We start from the raw sequence: 18,576 nt of genomic DNA, 5'->3' as shown, positions 1-18,576 counted from the left end.
TCATTTTGTGCTTTCCTGCACTCTGACATTATTTGCCTCCACGCATTCGTCTGTGCTCTGTCAGTGTGGGAGGACAGCATGAGCTCGGAGAACATTTCATCGCGAGTGCGTTTTTTTTTCTTTCTAAGCTTCACTAGCCTCTGGGAAGGAGAAGATCCTGTGGTCATTGAAACACATGCAGCTGGTGGAGAAAAAAAAAGGGACAGCGGTATTTAAAAAGACACATTTTATAAAACAGTGGCTACACTCTTTCAGGGTAAACCTTGCTGTTAACATTACATACATAGCACATGTGCTTTCTTTACAAGGTCGCATTTTGCCTCCTCCCACCGCGTGACTACCCCCTCAAACTTCCCCCCTCCCTGTGGCTAATAGCGGGGAACATTTCTGTTTAGCCACAGGCAAACAGCCCAGCAGGAATGGGCTCCTCTGAGTGTCCCCTGAAGAAAAGCACTCTATTTCAACCAGGTGACCATGAATTATATCTCACTCTCCTGAGGATAACACAGAGAGATAAAGAACGGATTTCGGTTGAATGCCAGCAAACATACACTGCAATGCTTTGTTCTACAATGATTCCCGAGTATGTGTTACTGGCCTGGAGTGGTAAAGTGTCCTACCATGAAGGACGCAATAAGGCTGCCCTCCCCAGAAACCTTTTGCAAAGGCTTTAGGACTACATCTAGGAGAACCGCAAATGCCAGGGCAAAGTAATCCTTTCACATGCTTGCTTTTAAACCATGTATAGTATTTTAAAAGGTACACTCACCAGAGGTCCCTTCTCCGCCTGCTGGGTCCAGGAGGCAGCCTTGGGTGGGTTCGGGGGGTACTGGCTCCAGGTCTAGGGTGAGAAACAGTTCCTGGCTGTCGGGAAAACCGGTTTCTCCACTTGCTTGCTGTGAGCTATCTACAACCTCCTCCTCATCATCATCTTCTTCGTCCCCAAAACCTGCTTCCGTATTGCCTCCATCTCCATTGAAGGAGTCAAACAACACGGCTGGGGTAGTGGTGGCTGAACCCCCTAAAATGGCATGCAGCTCATCATAGAAGCGGCATGTTTGGGGCTCTGACCTAGAGCGGCTGTTCGCCTCTCTGGTTTTCTGGTAGGCTTGCCTCAGCTCCTTCAGTTTCACGCGGCACTGCTTCGGGTCCCTGTTATGGCCTCTGTCCTTCATGCCCTGGGAGATTTTCACAAAGGTTTTGGCATTTCGAAAACTGGAACGGAGTTCTGATAGCACGGATTCCTCTCCCCATACAGCGATCAGATCCCGTACCTCCCGTTCGGTCCATGCTGGAGCTCTTTTGCGATTCTGGGACTCTATCATGGTCACCTGTGCTGATGAGCTCTGCATGGTCACCTGCAGCTTGCCACGCTGGCCAAACAGGAAATGAGATTCAAAAGTTCGCGGTTCTTTTCCTGTCTACCTGGCCAGTGCATCTGAGTTGAGAGTGCTGTCCAGAGCGGTCATAATGGAGCACTCTGGGATAGCTCCCGGAGGCCAATACCATCGAATTGTGTCCACAGTACCCCAAATTCGAGCCGGCAACGTCGATTTAAGCGCTAATCCACTTGTCAGGGGTGGAGTAAGGAAATCGATTTTAAGAGCCCTTTAAGTCGAAATAAAGGGCTTCGTGTGTGGACTGGTGCAGGTTTACATCGATTTAACGCTGCTAAATTCGACCTAAAGTCCTAGTGTAGATCAGGGCTAAGTTAGAAAGGGCTTAACAAACCCTCTGCAGGCATCAGCTTCTGAGGTTTAAGCTAATCATATTCAATGGAACTGAGCTCAAGACCACTCCCTAGCTCTAAAAGTGTTTTTTTAACCCAGGTGTAACTCAACTTTAAAAAATTCCATTGAGGATACAAACCATATTAACCACTAAATACAGTTGTCTCTCCGCCCACTGAGCAGCACCAAGGCCACAAAGGAGAATTATGAAGAAAATATGTTTTAAAGAAGTCTCATTATCATAAGTATTTGTTAAATATTTTAAAAAATCTGTAGTCAACTTGAAACTTCATAGTAGTCAGTGTGCTGCACAACAAGGACACTAGGCATTTCATGGTCACAGTGGGGATAGAATCCATATCCGCCTGTTCCAAAAGCACCATTAGAGCAAAGGCAACTCATCATAAGCTGTTAGCACTGTGGGGCCTATGACGCACAGTTGAGTAGTTCTGATTTCATCTTACAGAGGGCAAAGGCACACAGGGTAGCTTGTTCATTACAATATTCTAAATTGCTATACTTCTTGTCAATAGCAACACTGAAAGTAAGTTTAAAACAAATGTGATGTACATGTAGAGGACTGAGAGGAACTGAGACTGAGCAAAAATCCCTTGTCTAGGCAGCTATCAAAGAGGCTGATAATGCAGATAACATTGGTCCCTTTTACATGAGTCAGAAAAAAAGATTGTTTATATTCAGGGAATGTAAGTTACATTTTAGAAATGAACAGAGTTCTACTAATTCTTTATTTTTATAAATTATCTTTAAAATATTAGCAATATTGCCCACTCCAAAAAGACAATCAGACCTTTGTCTGCCTGTATATAGATTAGGACATCTAAGGTATAGCCAAGTGCAATACCTTATTGAAGTTCTAGGGAAAATTACCTTTCCTATGATATGGAATGACCTTCAGTTGCTAAGAGTGCAGGTGGAGTTAAAGGCTGAGCATTCATGCAGTCAGAATGCTCACATTCTTCAGGGCTTGATTTTCTGACGTGCTGAATGTACACAACACCAATTGTTGGTGCCGGGAGCTGTGGGCTCTCAACACCTATGAAAGGTCCATATTGTACGTAGTTGTCGCTTTCATCACATAGCATGAGCCATAGCATATGACTCACAGGTAAGGTATGCAAAAAAAAGCACTGGAGAGAGGGCATCATGGGTTTCCTGCTGGTCTTGTACAAGCAGGTGGCAGGTAATGCACGTTGGGCTCCTGCTCCTTCTCTCTTGTAATTGCCCCAACATGTGATTTGTTAGTGCTGATACCAGAAAGCTCTCTAATTTACAGACATGTGGTTTGGTATGTTAAATAATGTATAGTCTTGCTGCCACCATCTGGATGCCTCTAAAAGCAACATTTGCATCCCTGCCAGTCTTGGGCTATGGGAGATCTATTAAATGACATGTTAATTCAAACTCTACCAATTTAAAATATGTATTTTGTCAATGGAAGATAAATAAGTGCATGAGAGATTTGTTTCCTGAGCTGCTATGGTCTGAAATTACAGATGACAGTCCCTCTGCAGAGGCTGAGAGAATTCATTTAGATGAAATTATCCCTTCATTTCCTTTCCTAAAACATCTGAAAACCTCCCTAAGTGACATTTGTGCCTCTGTGTCAGGGATAGTATTAAGAATAATTTTCTGTGATTGTCTCTTCTACAGGCAGAGAACTCATTTTAATCGATACATAGTAAGCTGTTATTACAGCTATTTTCTATCTTAATTCAGCTGCCCTTCATAATTAAGTGAATTTTTCTGTTTTTTAAAAGCTACGGTTGACGGCAGATTTCTACCACCTAGTGGAAAACGTCTATATTTTCTACTGAAAAATTCCTGTGCAGTATTTCACCCTTACTGGGGTCTGCTTTAGACTTTCCCATCCCAACAGCCTTCAAGCTCCCCTTCCAGTCAGATAAGAAATGGTCTTTTTTAAAGCACCTTTCTGTTTACAATAAAAATATATACAACTGGCTTTGAAGAGGTCACTATATTACCTACCAAATAGACCATGTGTGTTGGTATCAGAGGAATTGCATGTCCATTTATCCTTGTATTCAGTGAGTTAGAAATTAAGAGCCAAATCATGAAGGCTAAAACACAGTGTGGGCTAGGAGCGAGCAAGCTTCCCCACACAGCTCTACGTATATACCTCATTGCTAAGCTGCAGCGTAGTTGCTATTCTGAGTCCTGGGTCTCTCCTAAACGCATGCTGCCAACTGGAGCTAAGGGGTAGATATGGGCTGCTAGATGGGAGCGGTTTAAAGACAGTGGGGCATCTGCTGCTGAAAGCATTCTCTCTCTCTCTTCTCACTCAGTTCACACAATCACACCATTCTCTCTCACTGCTACCACCAGGGTCTTTATCCCCCTCTAGACCTGGGGAACATCTTCACCCACCCCCTTGGCCAAGGTTGAGGAAGGAGACTCTTCACCTCCCCAGGCTCGAGTCACCTTCTAGCACTACTTCTGAGTGTGAACTTCAGTAGGGAAGAGTGACAGCCATAGGAAGCCTTCCTCCCCTCCACCCAACCCCACTGGGCTGCAAGGAGATGGAGTCTATGTGCCTTCAAATGGGAGCCAGCTGGTGTGGCTGGTGTTTACAGTGATAAGTCACTAGAAATAATGAACCTGACACAGCTCGTGATGAATAGCTAGATAGGCTAGGTGCTGGAATCTGTTACCTTGCACACCAGAAAGGCAGCATCAAGGAGACAAGCCAGAAATTGACTCAAGGGGCCACACCCGGTCAGGATCACCCAGGATACAGAAGCCAAAGCAGGTGGCAGTTGTCTTGAGAATCAGAACCAGACCAGCGTAAACCAGGCATGAGGATGGACACAAATGGAGACTGGGATCTCCTTAGAGGGAGAAGCAGAACTGACCAGATCCAACCTGAGTGGAACCAGATTAGTCTAGGATATTGGCGAGGACAAGAGGAGACTGTTTATGTTGGACACCTTTAGGGTGATAGATCTTCCAGAGGGAATCCTGTATTCGGGGACGTTATCATAGATACTATATTAGGGCAATGCTGAGTCCAGCCACAGCTCTCACGGGCCTTAGTAAGTGGGAAAAGTTGATTTGTAAAACATAATATTCCTATATATAGTTTCTTTAAGGCTGTTTATCGAATAAAATGGACAGATCTTCACTAACCCTATAGAGTTGTTAGAAGTGTCCTCAGGGTGACTTAAGAAATGCTGCCTCTGTGAAGGGGTGGATAGGGCTCTGACATGAAATTGCTCTGTATAATCAATCAGTATAATCAATTTCAAGAGGTCCTACATCCCCCCAAATCAATGACTATGCCTAACTCTTGTTAGATTAATGACTTAAGTATGTATGTCTGTGTCAGTGATTGCCTAATCAGTTCAGTTGTGCATCTTTACATCGCTGTGAGCAATTGCTCTGTGATTGGGGAGATGTCACTGTATCTCAGATCTGAAAGGTGGCAGCCTGCCAGTGCGCAAACGGTGAAACTGAAATGAAATGCTTTAAATCTAAGGGACTTTTAAAGATCATTTCTGTTTCCTTCCTTGTTAGTCTTCACTCAGCATGGACGCTGGCTGTGAACCTGGGCTCCTCGGGGTATATTCAGTGTCCCCTTCCGGTTCTTGAGCCTAGGATGACAAACACTACAGTGTTTGGGGTGCAGACACAGGACAGTCACATCTTTAAAAAAATACTGGGCTTTTACTGATTTTTTAAACCATAAACATTTCTCATAAGATGAAGTTTTCCAAGCCCTCTCTCTATAGATGTTCTATGTAAACTTGGGACCCTAGAGGACTTGACAATCTGCCAAAAGATACAAAAAACAATCTAAAACCAAAGGAAGCCACTCCATTGGTGTCTCTGGAAAACATACTTAAAAGAAAACAACTAAAACCAAACTCTGATCTGGATGGTAGAGTCACAGATTCTAACGAGTGGTGTTATTTCTTTGCTCGGCTCATAAACACACTCTATCTTTTTACAATATATATTGATCATGCTTATATACCCCCCATCCAGTATCTGGCAGTCTGTGGGGATTGGCTGAGGGGAAAATACTACCCCCTGTAGATTAGGGTGGACACAATACATTTTCAGTGTACCCTGTGACTGACTTGGTCATAGGGGCATCATCCCAACAGGCAGTGCTTTTATCCCTGAAGAGCCCATTTGTTCTCCAGGACCCCAGTGAGGTAGGAGAGTGTTATCATCTATTTTACAGATGGACACACAGAAGCTAGGTAACTAACTCAAGGACACACGGAAAATCTATAGTAGAACAGGGAATTGAACCTGGGTGTATTATTCTCTAGTCTAGGACACTGCCCTAATCACTGGGCCACCTTTCCTCCCGTCCAGTGCCTTTAGCCCTTTAAATTTCCCCTAATTTATAGCTCATTGTGTGATCTCCACAATACATTCTATGATGGTTTTCAGGTTTCTCTGTTTCCAATAGTTAGGAGTTAGAGTGCTGGCAGTTTTCATATTATTAAAATAAGACACTTTTCCCCATCGCCTTCATTTTCTTTCCATCCTTTTCATTGCTTCAGCTGCCCCTTTCTTTCTCCCACCCATTCTATTTCATCATTTCCTTACTACTATCTCATCACTTCCATAGTTTTCCCAGCCCTTCACTTCCTAACTCTAGCCAGTTCTTTTCACTTGATCCTTCCTTGCCGTCTTCCTTTTTTTCCCTAGAGCTTCTCATGCCCTCCCTTCAGTCAGTTTTTATAAAGCATGGCTGATTCCCCCACTATATACGTCAGGAGTAACACTACCAACTCAGGTTAGCAGTCAGAGGAAAATCAGAGCCCATGACTCCTTGACTACAAATCACTATGTCTACCACCAGGTGTCCCTCTTCCCTTAATAGTGAAGAGCCTTTTACAGTAATGACTGGAAGGGGTGGCCAGTTGACAGTTTTCCTCACACACATAGCTTCCCGCCCACATCACAAAGGGGCACTTTTCAACAGGGAAAGAAAGGAGAAGTCTTGAATAATGGAGCACCATAAAATGGTAGAATCACTCCTATAAATACTGCAGACCTGCCACTTTTCCTGTGGGTCTTGTGGGATATGCACTTTGACTTCCTGAACAAGAAGCTGTATGCTATTTTATTTTTCATGAATATGCTTTTTTACATTCCCTTTTAAGCAGCAGTACCCCAGGTCCATGGAGATGGGCTGATGCCTATCTCTTCAGTACAGTTTTGCAATTATTAGCCTGTTCCTCCTGCTCCTCTCCTTTTTCCTTACACATCACCACTTGCATCCATCGTTGGTATCCTATCTGTATCTTACCCTTTATGGAACTCACCCTACTACAAGGCAAAGGCTGATTCAGCTGACTGATCGGACAGTGCAGGGATTCTGTAGGAACAGTATGAGTGTTACCTCCAGCCACAGCTCATGTGTATCCTCTTATGAGTGTATGTTGTTATCCTGGAATTAACCTTATAAAGCAACAGAAAATCTGTTGTCAATTTCACACTGTGAAAGACACTCACACTCCTAGAAGGCTTTCAAATGGTGTATGTTGGTATATAACATTTCTAGAGTACAATAAAATATACATTCTAGTTTCCTTTTGTCTGAGCTCTTTTAACACCCTTTCCAGGATGACAAAACTTGTCTGCCAACAGGATATTTGCAAAACTTTGCTAAGAGGATTTTTAAAAAATGTTTATTAGTAACAAACATGTCTAGGACTCTGATCTTGCACTGTGTATATATTAGCACAATGGGGAAATATGCTGAGCAGGCTGAAGAGTTTAGGGGAGCCTGATACTCCATGAACTAATGAGAGTCTCCCCTTCCTTTTGCAGAGATGCTTAAAGTAAATACTGTAACTTGGCTGCTTGGAAGAAGGAGAGAGAATACCTATGGGAATATAGGGAGACACACATAGGAGTGCTTTGAAATCCAGGTGGTAGGGCTTTCTGATTCCTTTTTTGCCTGTCAGTTTATTCTGATTTCTTGTTATAAACATTATCCCTTGAGAAAAAGGGCTGACTGGCTGTCACAGTACATTTTTCTTGTGTGGAGTCATTTCACTAGGCTTCATTCATCCTCCAAACCTTTTTACAAACTGATTCAGTTATGGGCAGCAACCCAATTGCTGCATCAACTGCCTACTCCCATTGGCTCGGGTGCAGCATCTACTCTGCATGGGAGGAGTTTGTGTGCAGGCGGGATACACATTCGCACAGCTGACGTTGGACCGGATCTCTTTAGATTGCTTCCTTGGGGCACTTCACTTATCCTAGTGAATGTAAATCATCAAATACATGCAAATCAGAATCTAGCTAAAGTCAGGGCTTCAAGTGCGGTGATCCACTCAGAGTAAAACCCTAGATGTGTGATTTTATAATAAGCTCTTCTCCAGTAATCTTTACTTGCTCTCTCACCTCCCAACTAGTTGGGATTGTTTTTAATCCCTTCAAGTACACTGAAAGCTCTGTAAAACTAACATTGTAAGGTTCCTTATCTTATGTTTATAAGAAGAAAATGTTTTCTGTAACTTTCAGCCCTGCAAGATCAGCTTGGGATCTGAGCATCAAGCTGGTTATGTTTCTTCTCACTCATCATAATCACAAATTAAGGTTCTCCAAGCTGAACAACACCTCTTTAACTCCCATGGTTTCTGAGTTGAACTTAGTAAACAATTACATTGATGATGCACATGAAGGTACAAACTCCCCCTGACTTTCCCATAGCTAGCTGAGGTCTGTAAACGTAATAAGCAGGAAACACTTATTTTTGTCATACACATCTGCAGCTATAACTTTGTTTAAACACAGGAAGATCTTCTAGGAAAAAGATAATTTTTTTACAGTCACTGTTCAGAACAGAAACAAACTTTAGCTAGTTTTTTGGCAATTAAAAAATTAACCACAAACTTTTCTTGAGTAGCAAAGAGCTTGGAGTACTTCTCTGAGCCCACTAAAAGATCATGTGCCCCTGCAGGTGTTTTTCAAAGTCAGTTGCGTAATGAAAAAGTTATTCAGATGAAATAGCAGTATCGAATTTGAAAAACAAAACCATAATTATTTATAGGGTTTTCAATTGTCCTTCCACCCCATTTGTATGACTGTTTGCTTCTGAATTGTCAATTAGCAGCAGCACAGTGCTGAGAGTATTGCTACTGAATGATCTCATTACCATTCAGAGCTTTTTGCTGGCTCATCAGAGAGTCGTGAAGTGCATTTCAACTTCTAAAATGTTGCTCAGAAACCAGAGAAAGGATAGGAAATAAAGAGAGTCTATAAAATCTTTTCCCTGAATTTAGGACTCTGGAACTGATTCTGATATCAAACCACTGTCATCCCATTGACTTCAGTGCCATTATTCTTGACTTTAGCAAAGCTTTTGATATGGTCTCCCACAGTATTCTTGCCAGCAAGTTAAAAAAGTATGGATTGGCTGAATGGACTATAAGGTGGATAGAAAGCTGACTAGATTGTCGGGCTCAACAGGTAGTGATCAACAGTTCGATGTCTAGTTGGCAGTCAGTCTCAAGCAGAGTGCCCCGGGGTCAGTCCTGGGGATGGTTTCATTCAACATCTTTATTAATGATCTGGATGATGGGATGAATTGCACCCTCAGCAAGTTTGCAGATACTGTGGGGAGAGGTAGATATGCTGGAGGGTAGGGATAGGGTCCAGAGTGACCTTGACAAATTAGAGGACTGGGCCAAAAGAAATCTGATGAAGTTCAACAAGGACAAGTGCAGAGTTCTGCACATAGGAAGGAAGAATCCCATGCACCGCTACAGGCTGGGGACCGACTGGCTAAGCAGCAGTTCTTAGAAAAGGACCTGGGGATTACAGTGGACGAGAAGCTGGATATGAGTCAGCAGTGTGCCTTTGTTGCCAAGAAAGCCAATGGCATATTGGGCTGTATTAGTAGGAGCATTTCCAGCAGATCGAGGGACATGATTATTCCTCTCTATTCACCACTGGTGAGGCCACACCTGGAGTATTGCATCCAGTTTTGGTCCCCCCCCCCCACAGAAGGGATGTGGACAAATTGGAGAAAGTCTGGCAGAGGCAACAAAAAGTATTAGGGGGTCGGAGCACATGACTTACAAGGTGAGGCTGAGGGAACTGGGGTTATTTAGTCTGCAGAAGAGAAGAGTGAGGGGGCTTTTGATAGCAGCCTTCAATTACCTGAAGGGGGATTCTAAAGAGGATGGATCTAGACTGTTCTCAGTAGTGGCAGATGATAGAACAAGAAGCAATGGTCTCAAGTTGCAGTGTAGGAGGTCTAATTGTTGGATATTAGGAAACATTATTTCACTAGGAGGGTGGTGAAGCACTGGAATGCATTACCTAGAGAGCGGTGGAATCATAGAATCATAGAATCATAGAATATCAGGGTTGGAAGGGACCCCAGAAGGTCATCTAGTCCAACCCCCTGCTCGAAGCAGGACCAATTCCCAGTTAAATCATCCCAGCCAGGGCTTTGTCAAGCCTGACCTTAAAAACCTCTAAGGAAGGAGATTCCACCACCTCCCTAGGTAACGCATTCCAGTGTTTCACCACCCTCTTAGTGAAAAAGTTTTTCCTAATATCCAATCTAAACCTCCCCCACTGCAACTTGAGACCATTACTCCTCGTTCTGTCATCTGCTACCATTGAGAACAGTCTAGAGCCATCCTCTTTGGAACCCCCTTTCAGGTAGTTGAAAGCAGCTATCAAATCCCCCCTCATTCTTCTCTTCTGCAGGCTAAACAATCCCAGCTCCCTCAGCCTCTCCTCATAACACATGTGTTCCAGTCCCCTAATCATTTTAGTTGCCCTTCGCTGGACTCTCTCCAATTTATCCACATCCTTCTTGAAGTGTGGGGCCCAAAACTGGACACAGTACTCCAGATGAGGCCTCACCAATGTCGAATAGAGGGGAACGATCACGTCCCTCGATCTGCTCGCTATGCCCCTACTTATACATCCCAAAATGCCATTGGCCTTCTTGGCAACAAGGGCACACTGCTGACTCATATCCAGCTTCTCGTCCACTGTCACCCCTAAGTCCTTTTCCGCAGAACTGCTGCCTAGCCATTCGGTCCCTAGTCTGTAGCTGTGCATTGGGTTCTTCCGTCCTAAGTGCAGGACCCAATCTCCGTCCTTAGAGGTTTTTAAGGCCCAGCTCGACAACGTCCTGGCTGGGATGATTTAGTTGAGGTTGAGGTTGAGGTTGGTCCTGCTTTGAGCAGGGGATTGGACTAGATGACCTCCTAAGGTCTCTTCCAACCCTAATATTCTATGATTCTTGATTTACACCAGATTCAGCCTCTGTCCCTAGCTCTAAATCCCAGTATCCCTGTTAATCTATCAGAAGAATAAAGACTGTAGAATGTAATGGGTTAAACATCACATTGTTCATTTGATAAGAACAGTTCACTGCAGAGCTGGGCTGCAATCTAAGGATGTAAACATAAAGCATGCCGAGCTCTCCCAATTCCCAAGAACTGCAGAGAGAGCTGTAATCGCTCAGCACCTTCCAGGATCAAGTACATTAACAGTTACAGTGAATACCAAGTGAAAGACTTTTTTCTTGAGTCACATAAGCACCAGATGATTCTGAAATAATAGCCAGGAACTTAAATTCCATATTTGGTTGATGCTGTATGTTTTTTTGTTTTAGACATTTCTGTCCAGGCATTGCTTAGTTCTAATTAGAGCTGATCTGAACATGCTCAACTAGATCCTTTTTGTCAAGATATATTGTTTTGTCAAAATGGCAACATTTCACATATGTGTATTGATTTCAATGAAGTTTTGGATGGGAAGGTTTCTGAGATCCAAGGTGGGCTCTCCCCAATGGGAGGATGGTGGGGGCAGGAAGGAAAGAGAGAGAGAGTGCGAGAGAGAGATCAAACACCTGACATTGTCAAACCAAAACCAGACACTGACACAATTGTATTTCACAGCAAACTTTGAAAAGTTTTGTTTTTCATACCAGTATGGAACAAAAGCAAATTTCAAAACCTTGAAAACTAACAAAAACAGAACAGTGTTGTCATTCTCTGAACAGTTATACTTTTTGTTTTTTATTGGGGTGGGGAAGGAGGGACAAGTTTGGAAATAAAGGGGGTATTTGAATTGTGAGCATCACTTACAGTAGAAAGGCCTTCTCAGAGAGGAAGGCCTTGCAATATTTCCTAAAGCTGGTCAGACTGCACTCCTCTGATGTCCTCTGGAAGAGTGTTCCACAGCTGGATCCCCATGACAGACAATGCTTTGTCCCCAGCTCTCACATGCTTCACCCCGGGCTTTGAGATCTGCATGGTCCCAGAGGACTGCAGCTGTTACGGTGGTTCATAGATCACAGTTTGGTGTTTGATGTAGTTGGGGCTTGATCCATTCTTTGCTTTTAAATTTAGGATCAAGGCCTTAAACTGGCATCAGAATCTGACTGGGAGGCAGTGGAGGGACTTGAGTATGGGCCTGATGGTAGCCTAAGTCATGGAAAGGACAAGCATCCACATACTGTACCAGCTGGCACCTGTGCATCATCTTCTTAGTCAGCTTCAGCTACAATGAGTTACAGTAGTCCAGCCTGGAAGTGACAAACACTTGAATCACAGTGGTCAGGTTCTGGTCTGAGATAAAGCGAGAAAGGCTCCTAGAAAACTGGAGGTGAAAGAAGGTATTTTTTTAAACCGGTGTACCTGGTCGTCCAAGTTCAGTGAGGAGTCAAGCAGGGGTCCCAAGGCTTTGTACCACTTTGATGCATGGGGGCTGTGTGCCTTCGATGTCGTGGCCAACTCATTGAAGTGTTTCCCCTTTCCAGTGAGCATCACTTCAGTCTTGCCTGGGTTCAGCTTGAGCCAGCTGCTCTTCATCCAGGAGTTGATTACCTGTAGACAGTCTCACATTTTAGTAGTGGTGGTGGTTGCATCAGTTGAAAAGGAGATAGATATATAGTTGATAGCTGAGCCCATGGCATTTCCCTATCTGTCCCAGTACTCTGATGCTGAAGAGAAGTGGAGATAGTATGGATCCCTGGGGGACTCTGCAGGTGAGAGCTTTCAGAGAGGATGAGCAGTAATCCATCACCACATTGAGTTCTGCTGGAGAGGTGCAATTGGAGCCACTGTAGTGTTGGGCCATCCCCTGCTATGTCATGTAGTTGGATTTGTAGCACCTTTGTAGTCCACTGTGTCAAAGACTCCAGAGGGGTCCAGCAGTATGAGCAAGGAGATCTTATCTGTGTCCATGACTATAAGAAAGGCATTTTTAGTGTCTTTAGAGTCATCTCTGTGCTGGGCCCTGGTGTCAGCTGGCATAGCTGCACCTGCTCAGACAGCTGTAGCCTCAGTAGCTAGACTACCTGATGGATCACTGCACCTGATTGGTTCGAACAATTAGCAGACTGGCTCTTAAGCCCAGCAGCAGCGGTTCAGTGGCTGCTCAAAGCAATAGCTTCTGTGACTGCTTGTTCCCAGCCTTCTCTCACTTTGGGTCACTCGGTCCTGATCCTAGGCTCTGGCCTTTGAATCCAGTTTTGACCCTTGGCTCCAGTTCCTGATCTCAGACTGCAAACACTAGGCCTGACTCTGGCTCCAACCACTCCAGCCACCTACAACCTAATCTGCTGACACCTGATTTCAACCTTGATTGTGAGGCATCCAGAATGTTGGCTGAGGTGGTTGCTCAGTTATTTTGCCCAGGAAGTGTAGGTTGGAAATGGGAAGATAGTTGGAGAGATCTTCAGGGCTGAGTGTTGGCTTCCTGAGGATTGGGTGAACTACTGCATTTTGCAAGGAGTTTCACAGATGGGCTTCTCTGAAGGAGGTATTGACTATTTCTATGAGTAGTGGGCATATTCTTCACTGGCTTTTAGCAGCCTGGAAGTGCAAGTGTCATAGGTTTTCTCATATGAAGTACTTTATGAAAAGCTGGTTTGATCTAAATATGCCCACATTGACAGAGATTAATCATGAGAAAGTAAGAATAAAAAAGGTGACCTTGACAGAAGGTTGGGTGGGGGAGGAGGAACGGAAAATTACAATAGGTCATAGAAGCAACAAGTAGGGAAATAGTGGAGGAGTCTACTCAACATCTTAGATGTCTGTACACAAATGCAAGGAGTTTGGTTGTGAGGGGCTGCGACAAGTGCAGTCAGGCCTAGTGGATAGTGCAGGAGTCAGTAGCCAGGAATAGGAATCCAGAGTCAGAAGCCAGAGACAACAGTCAGGAATCGGAGCCGAGGGTCAGAGCTGGGTTACCTGGAGTGAGGTAAGCCAGGAGCAGGGCTGGAACATGGCAGGGGGCTAGGAACAAGCAGGCACACGAGCTATTGTAGCCATGGGCAAAGGCCTTGAGCAGCCAGCACCCTGCAGCCACTGCTGGAATTAAGAGATTTGCTGATCTTCTCAGCCAGTTGGTCTAATTAGGCAGCTCAGTTGCGTCCTAGCTGCACTCATTAAACTGCCTGGGGGTTAAGCTAACAGGTAAACATGCTCTCTGCAGGTTCTTACTTCTGATAATAGGAAATAAACAGAAAGAACTGAAAGTCTTAATACACACACAGCATTATGATGTAATTGACATCACAAAGAGTTGGGGGGATAAATCTCATGACTGGAATACTGGTACAGAGGTGTATAACTTGTTCAGGAAAGACAGACCAGGAAAAAAGGAAAGAGGTGTTGCATTACACATCAAGAATATATACATTTGTGCTGATATCCAGAAGGCAGTGAAAAGCAGACCAACTGAAAGTCTGAATGTGAAGGTAAAAGGGGAATAGAAGGGGTCTACAAAAGGCCACCGAATCAGGAGGAGGAGGTGGATGAGGCATTTCTAGAACAGAGAACAGAATATCCAAAATACAAGACTTGGTAGTAATGGGGGACTTTAACTGCCGAGACATCTGTTGGACAAGTAATATAGCAAAATTAGTCTGTTGATTATACTCATGTGATTAACTCAAAAAAATTAATTGCAATTAAAATAATAATCACAATTAATCACAATTTTAATTGCACTGTTAAACAGAATACCAATTGAAATTTAATAAATATTTATTGTGGTTTTTCTACATTTTCAAATATATTGATTTCAATTACAGCACAGAATACAAAGTATTACAAATATTTGCACTGTAAAAAAAACAAAAGAAATAGTATTTTTCAATTCACCTCATACAAGTACTGTAGTGCAATCTCTTTTTAGTGAAAGTGCAACTTACAAATGTAGATTTTTTTTGTTACATAACTGCATTCGAAAACAAAACAATGTAAACAATGTAAAACTTTAGAGCTTACAAGTCCACTCAGTCCTACTTCTTGTGCAATCAATAGCTAAGAGAAACAAGTTTGTGTACATTTATGGGTGATAATGCTGCCTGCTTCTTATTTACGTCACCTGAAAGTGAGAACAGATGTTCGCATGCCACTTTTGTAGCTGGCATTGCAAGGTCTTTACATGCCAGATATGCTAAACATTTGTATGCCCCTTCATGCCTTGGCCACCAGTCCATGCTGATGATGCTCATTAAAAAAATAATGTATTAATTACATTTGTGACTGAACTCCTTGGGGGAGAATTGTATGTCTCCTGCTCTGTATTTTGCCTGCATTCTGCCATATATTTCATGTTATAGCAGTCTCGGATGATGACCCAGCACATGTTGTTCATTTTAAGAACATTTTCGCTGCAGATTTGACAAAATGCAAAGAAGTTACCAATGTGAGATTTCTAAAGATACTCAACCCAAGGTTTAAAAATCTGAAGTGCATTCCAAAATCTGAGAGGGACGAGGTGTGCAGCATGCTTTCAGAAGTCTTAAAAGAGCAACACTCCGATGCAGAAACTACAGAACCCGAACCACCAAAAAAGAAAACCAATCTTTTGCTAGTGACATCTGACTTAAATGATAAAAATTAACATGTGTTGGTCTGCACTGCTTTGGATCATGATCAAGCAGAACCCATCATAAGCATGGACACATGTCCTGGGAGTGATGGTTTAACCATGAAGAGACATATGACTCTTTAGCGCATCTGGCATGTAAATATCTTGCAACGCTGGCTACAACGTGCCATGCAAACTTCTGTTCTCACTTTCAGGTGATGTTGTAAAAAAGAAGCAGGCACCATTATCTCCTGCAAATGTAAACAAACTTGCTTGTCTGAGTGAATGGCTGAACGAGAAGTAGGACTGAGTGGACTTGTAGGCGCTAAAGTTTTACATTGTTTTATTTTTGAATGCAGTTATTTTTTGTACATAACTCTACATTTGTATTAAGTGAATTGAAAAATACTATTTCTTTTATTTTTACAGTATACATATTTATAATAGAAATAAATATAAAGTGAGCACTGTACACTTTGTATTCTGTGTTGTAATTGAAATCAAAATATTTGAAAATGTGGAAAACATCCAAAAATATTTATATAAATGGTATTCTATTGTTGTTTAACAGCATGATTAATCACGATTCATTTTTTTAATTGCTTGACAACCCAAGGCAAAACACAAAATTGTTCTCCATGTCCACTGTAGGTAGGACAAGGAGTAATTGTCTCAGTATGCAGAAGAGGAGATTCAGGTTAGATATTAGGAAAAACTTTCTAATTATAAGGGTAGTGAAGAACTGAAATAGGCTTCCAAGGGAGGTTGTAGAATCCTTATCCTGGGAGGTTTTTAAGAACAATTTAGACAAACATCTGTCAGGGATGGTCTGGGTATACTTGGTCCTGTCTCAGCTCAGGGGGCTGGACTAGATGGCCTCTCGAAATCTCTTCCAGCCTTATTTTCTATGATAGGGTGATTTAGGGCTCAATCCTACATTGTATTGAGCCAGATAAGCTACTGTTAAAGTCAATGGAAGTTAAGGTTGCTCAGCATTTTGCAAGATAAAGAAAACAGCAACATATTTAATCTACCTCAGAAAGGCTGTAGTGGTTGTATTTTGGACTACCATTTAGTTACCAGATGAGCAGTAACTGAGACCTATATCACAGAGAAGATGAAGTGTTTATTTCCCTGGGGACTGGTGTTGGTACAACATATGTGATTTATGTTCTCTCCTGCCAGAAAAATCTATAGGTTAGAAGTGTCAGTTTCACATGACACCACAAGCTGTCCTAATGACTGCAGCGCTTGTGACTAGGGGTTTGACAAATCCACATGTATGGGAACGCCAAATACTAGCATTTTCCCCCACTGGTTTGCATGATGGATGTTTGTCAGCAAGAGACAGAACCAGAAAGCAGTCATGGTAACAAGAAGATGAGTGGGAGAGACTGCATGAGAACTTCATGTTCCATTAAAAAGCAACTGACAGCTGCAGGGAGGATTTGAAACAACTTTTGTGAATGTCATATTTTCAGAGTGTTGGGAAAGTTTCTCCTAAATCCTTTATCACTAAAGACATTTACAGAAACATAAGATTTTTGTTTCTAGGGTTCATCTCATCACACAGTTTATTTCTCACTTGCTGTTATAATTGTCTGTTGGGGTCATTATAGATCTTCACAGCAACTAACTGTGGTGTCCAAAAGAGACAATTATGACTCCAGCTGGGGAGTTAGCAGCAGAAGCTGATGAACTCTTTAAAAAAATCTTGTGTTCATGTGAATGTGTTAAACTAGGTAACGAAAGAAAAGAAAAAACTGAAATAGGAGATAAAGAAAAGTGTATAGCATACATAGGCGTAGTGTGTACTGTTCCCTTCCTAGGGGCTGGACCACATAGCAGATGGGGACCAGCTACCACTACTAACAGAAGAAATTACTCCTGTAGCTCATGTAGTATAGGCCTAGGTGTTTCTAGTGTTAAAGGTATGGGCTTCGGTCCCCTCTGATGACTCCAGGTGAAGGTTATTATGTAAACACACACTGATTATATAGAAGTAGAACTGTGTCAAAGGTATTTTAGTTTTCCATGATGCAATAGCAGGTCTTTGTGACCAGCATACTCTTTTTATTTTGCACTTCAACTATACTATGCATCTTTTAAAAAAAGTTAAAGTCTGTTTAGTGTATGTGAAAGGTGCCATATTGAAAAGCCTGAGGGCTGAAATCTCCTATTTATCCACAGAGCAGGTATGGCAAAGGTAGCAACAGTGCAAGCTCTCTCCTTCCATCCTTCTTGCTATTATCATTTCAATGGGCATCAACCCTAAACTGGCGAGACCACATTTGGGATAAGAGGGCACTTCAGGCTCCAGGTTCATCCTGTGAAGTGCTGCACACTTCCTGGGATCGCCTCATAAAATCAGTCACTAGTACTTGGTCTTTCTGCTGCAATTGGTAACAAATACCACTAAGAATGGCCAATTAATGCCCTTTGTGCAGTGGACATTAGTCTGCTAGGAACCAGACTAAGTCCCACCAGCTCATTGATACAAGAGGCTTTTAACTGCTCTATACCATGTAAGAAAATCAGCAGCACCAAGAATAGCACCCAACCATGTAGCTGAAAGCATGCAAAAAGGGGCAGAAAACATCGTAAAATTCACCTCCCCCAATTATCATAACAAAAGTGGTGACAGGATCATAATGCTTAAACATGCATAGAAATGTAGTTAGTGAAGGATTCAAGGCTTTTGATAAGTAATAAATAGTAATAGTTTAGAGTAGGTATCGCTAGAAATCTAAAATGGCGATAGCAATTTTATGTTAGAAAAATCAAAATGGAGGACTCAGACCGAATTGACCAATAGCAGACAGGAGCCTTGGGTGAAATAAAGTTCAGCAGGGTGAGGCTGAGTTCACTCCAAAATACTTGAAGGGAGGGGTCAGGAGCAGGATCTTAACTAGGTTCAGCTGGTTCATGACAGGTAAAGCTTATTGGATAAGCAGGGATGGCCCCACTGGGAGGATCTATG

The sequence above is a fragment of the Lepidochelys kempii genome, chromosome 1, assembly GCF_965140285.1.
Source record: "Lepidochelys kempii isolate rLepKem1 chromosome 1, rLepKem1.hap1, whole genome shotgun sequence".
NCBI lineage: Eukaryota > Metazoa > Chordata > Testudines > Cheloniidae > Lepidochelys > Lepidochelys kempii.
This window is presented reverse-complemented; position numbering follows the sequence as displayed.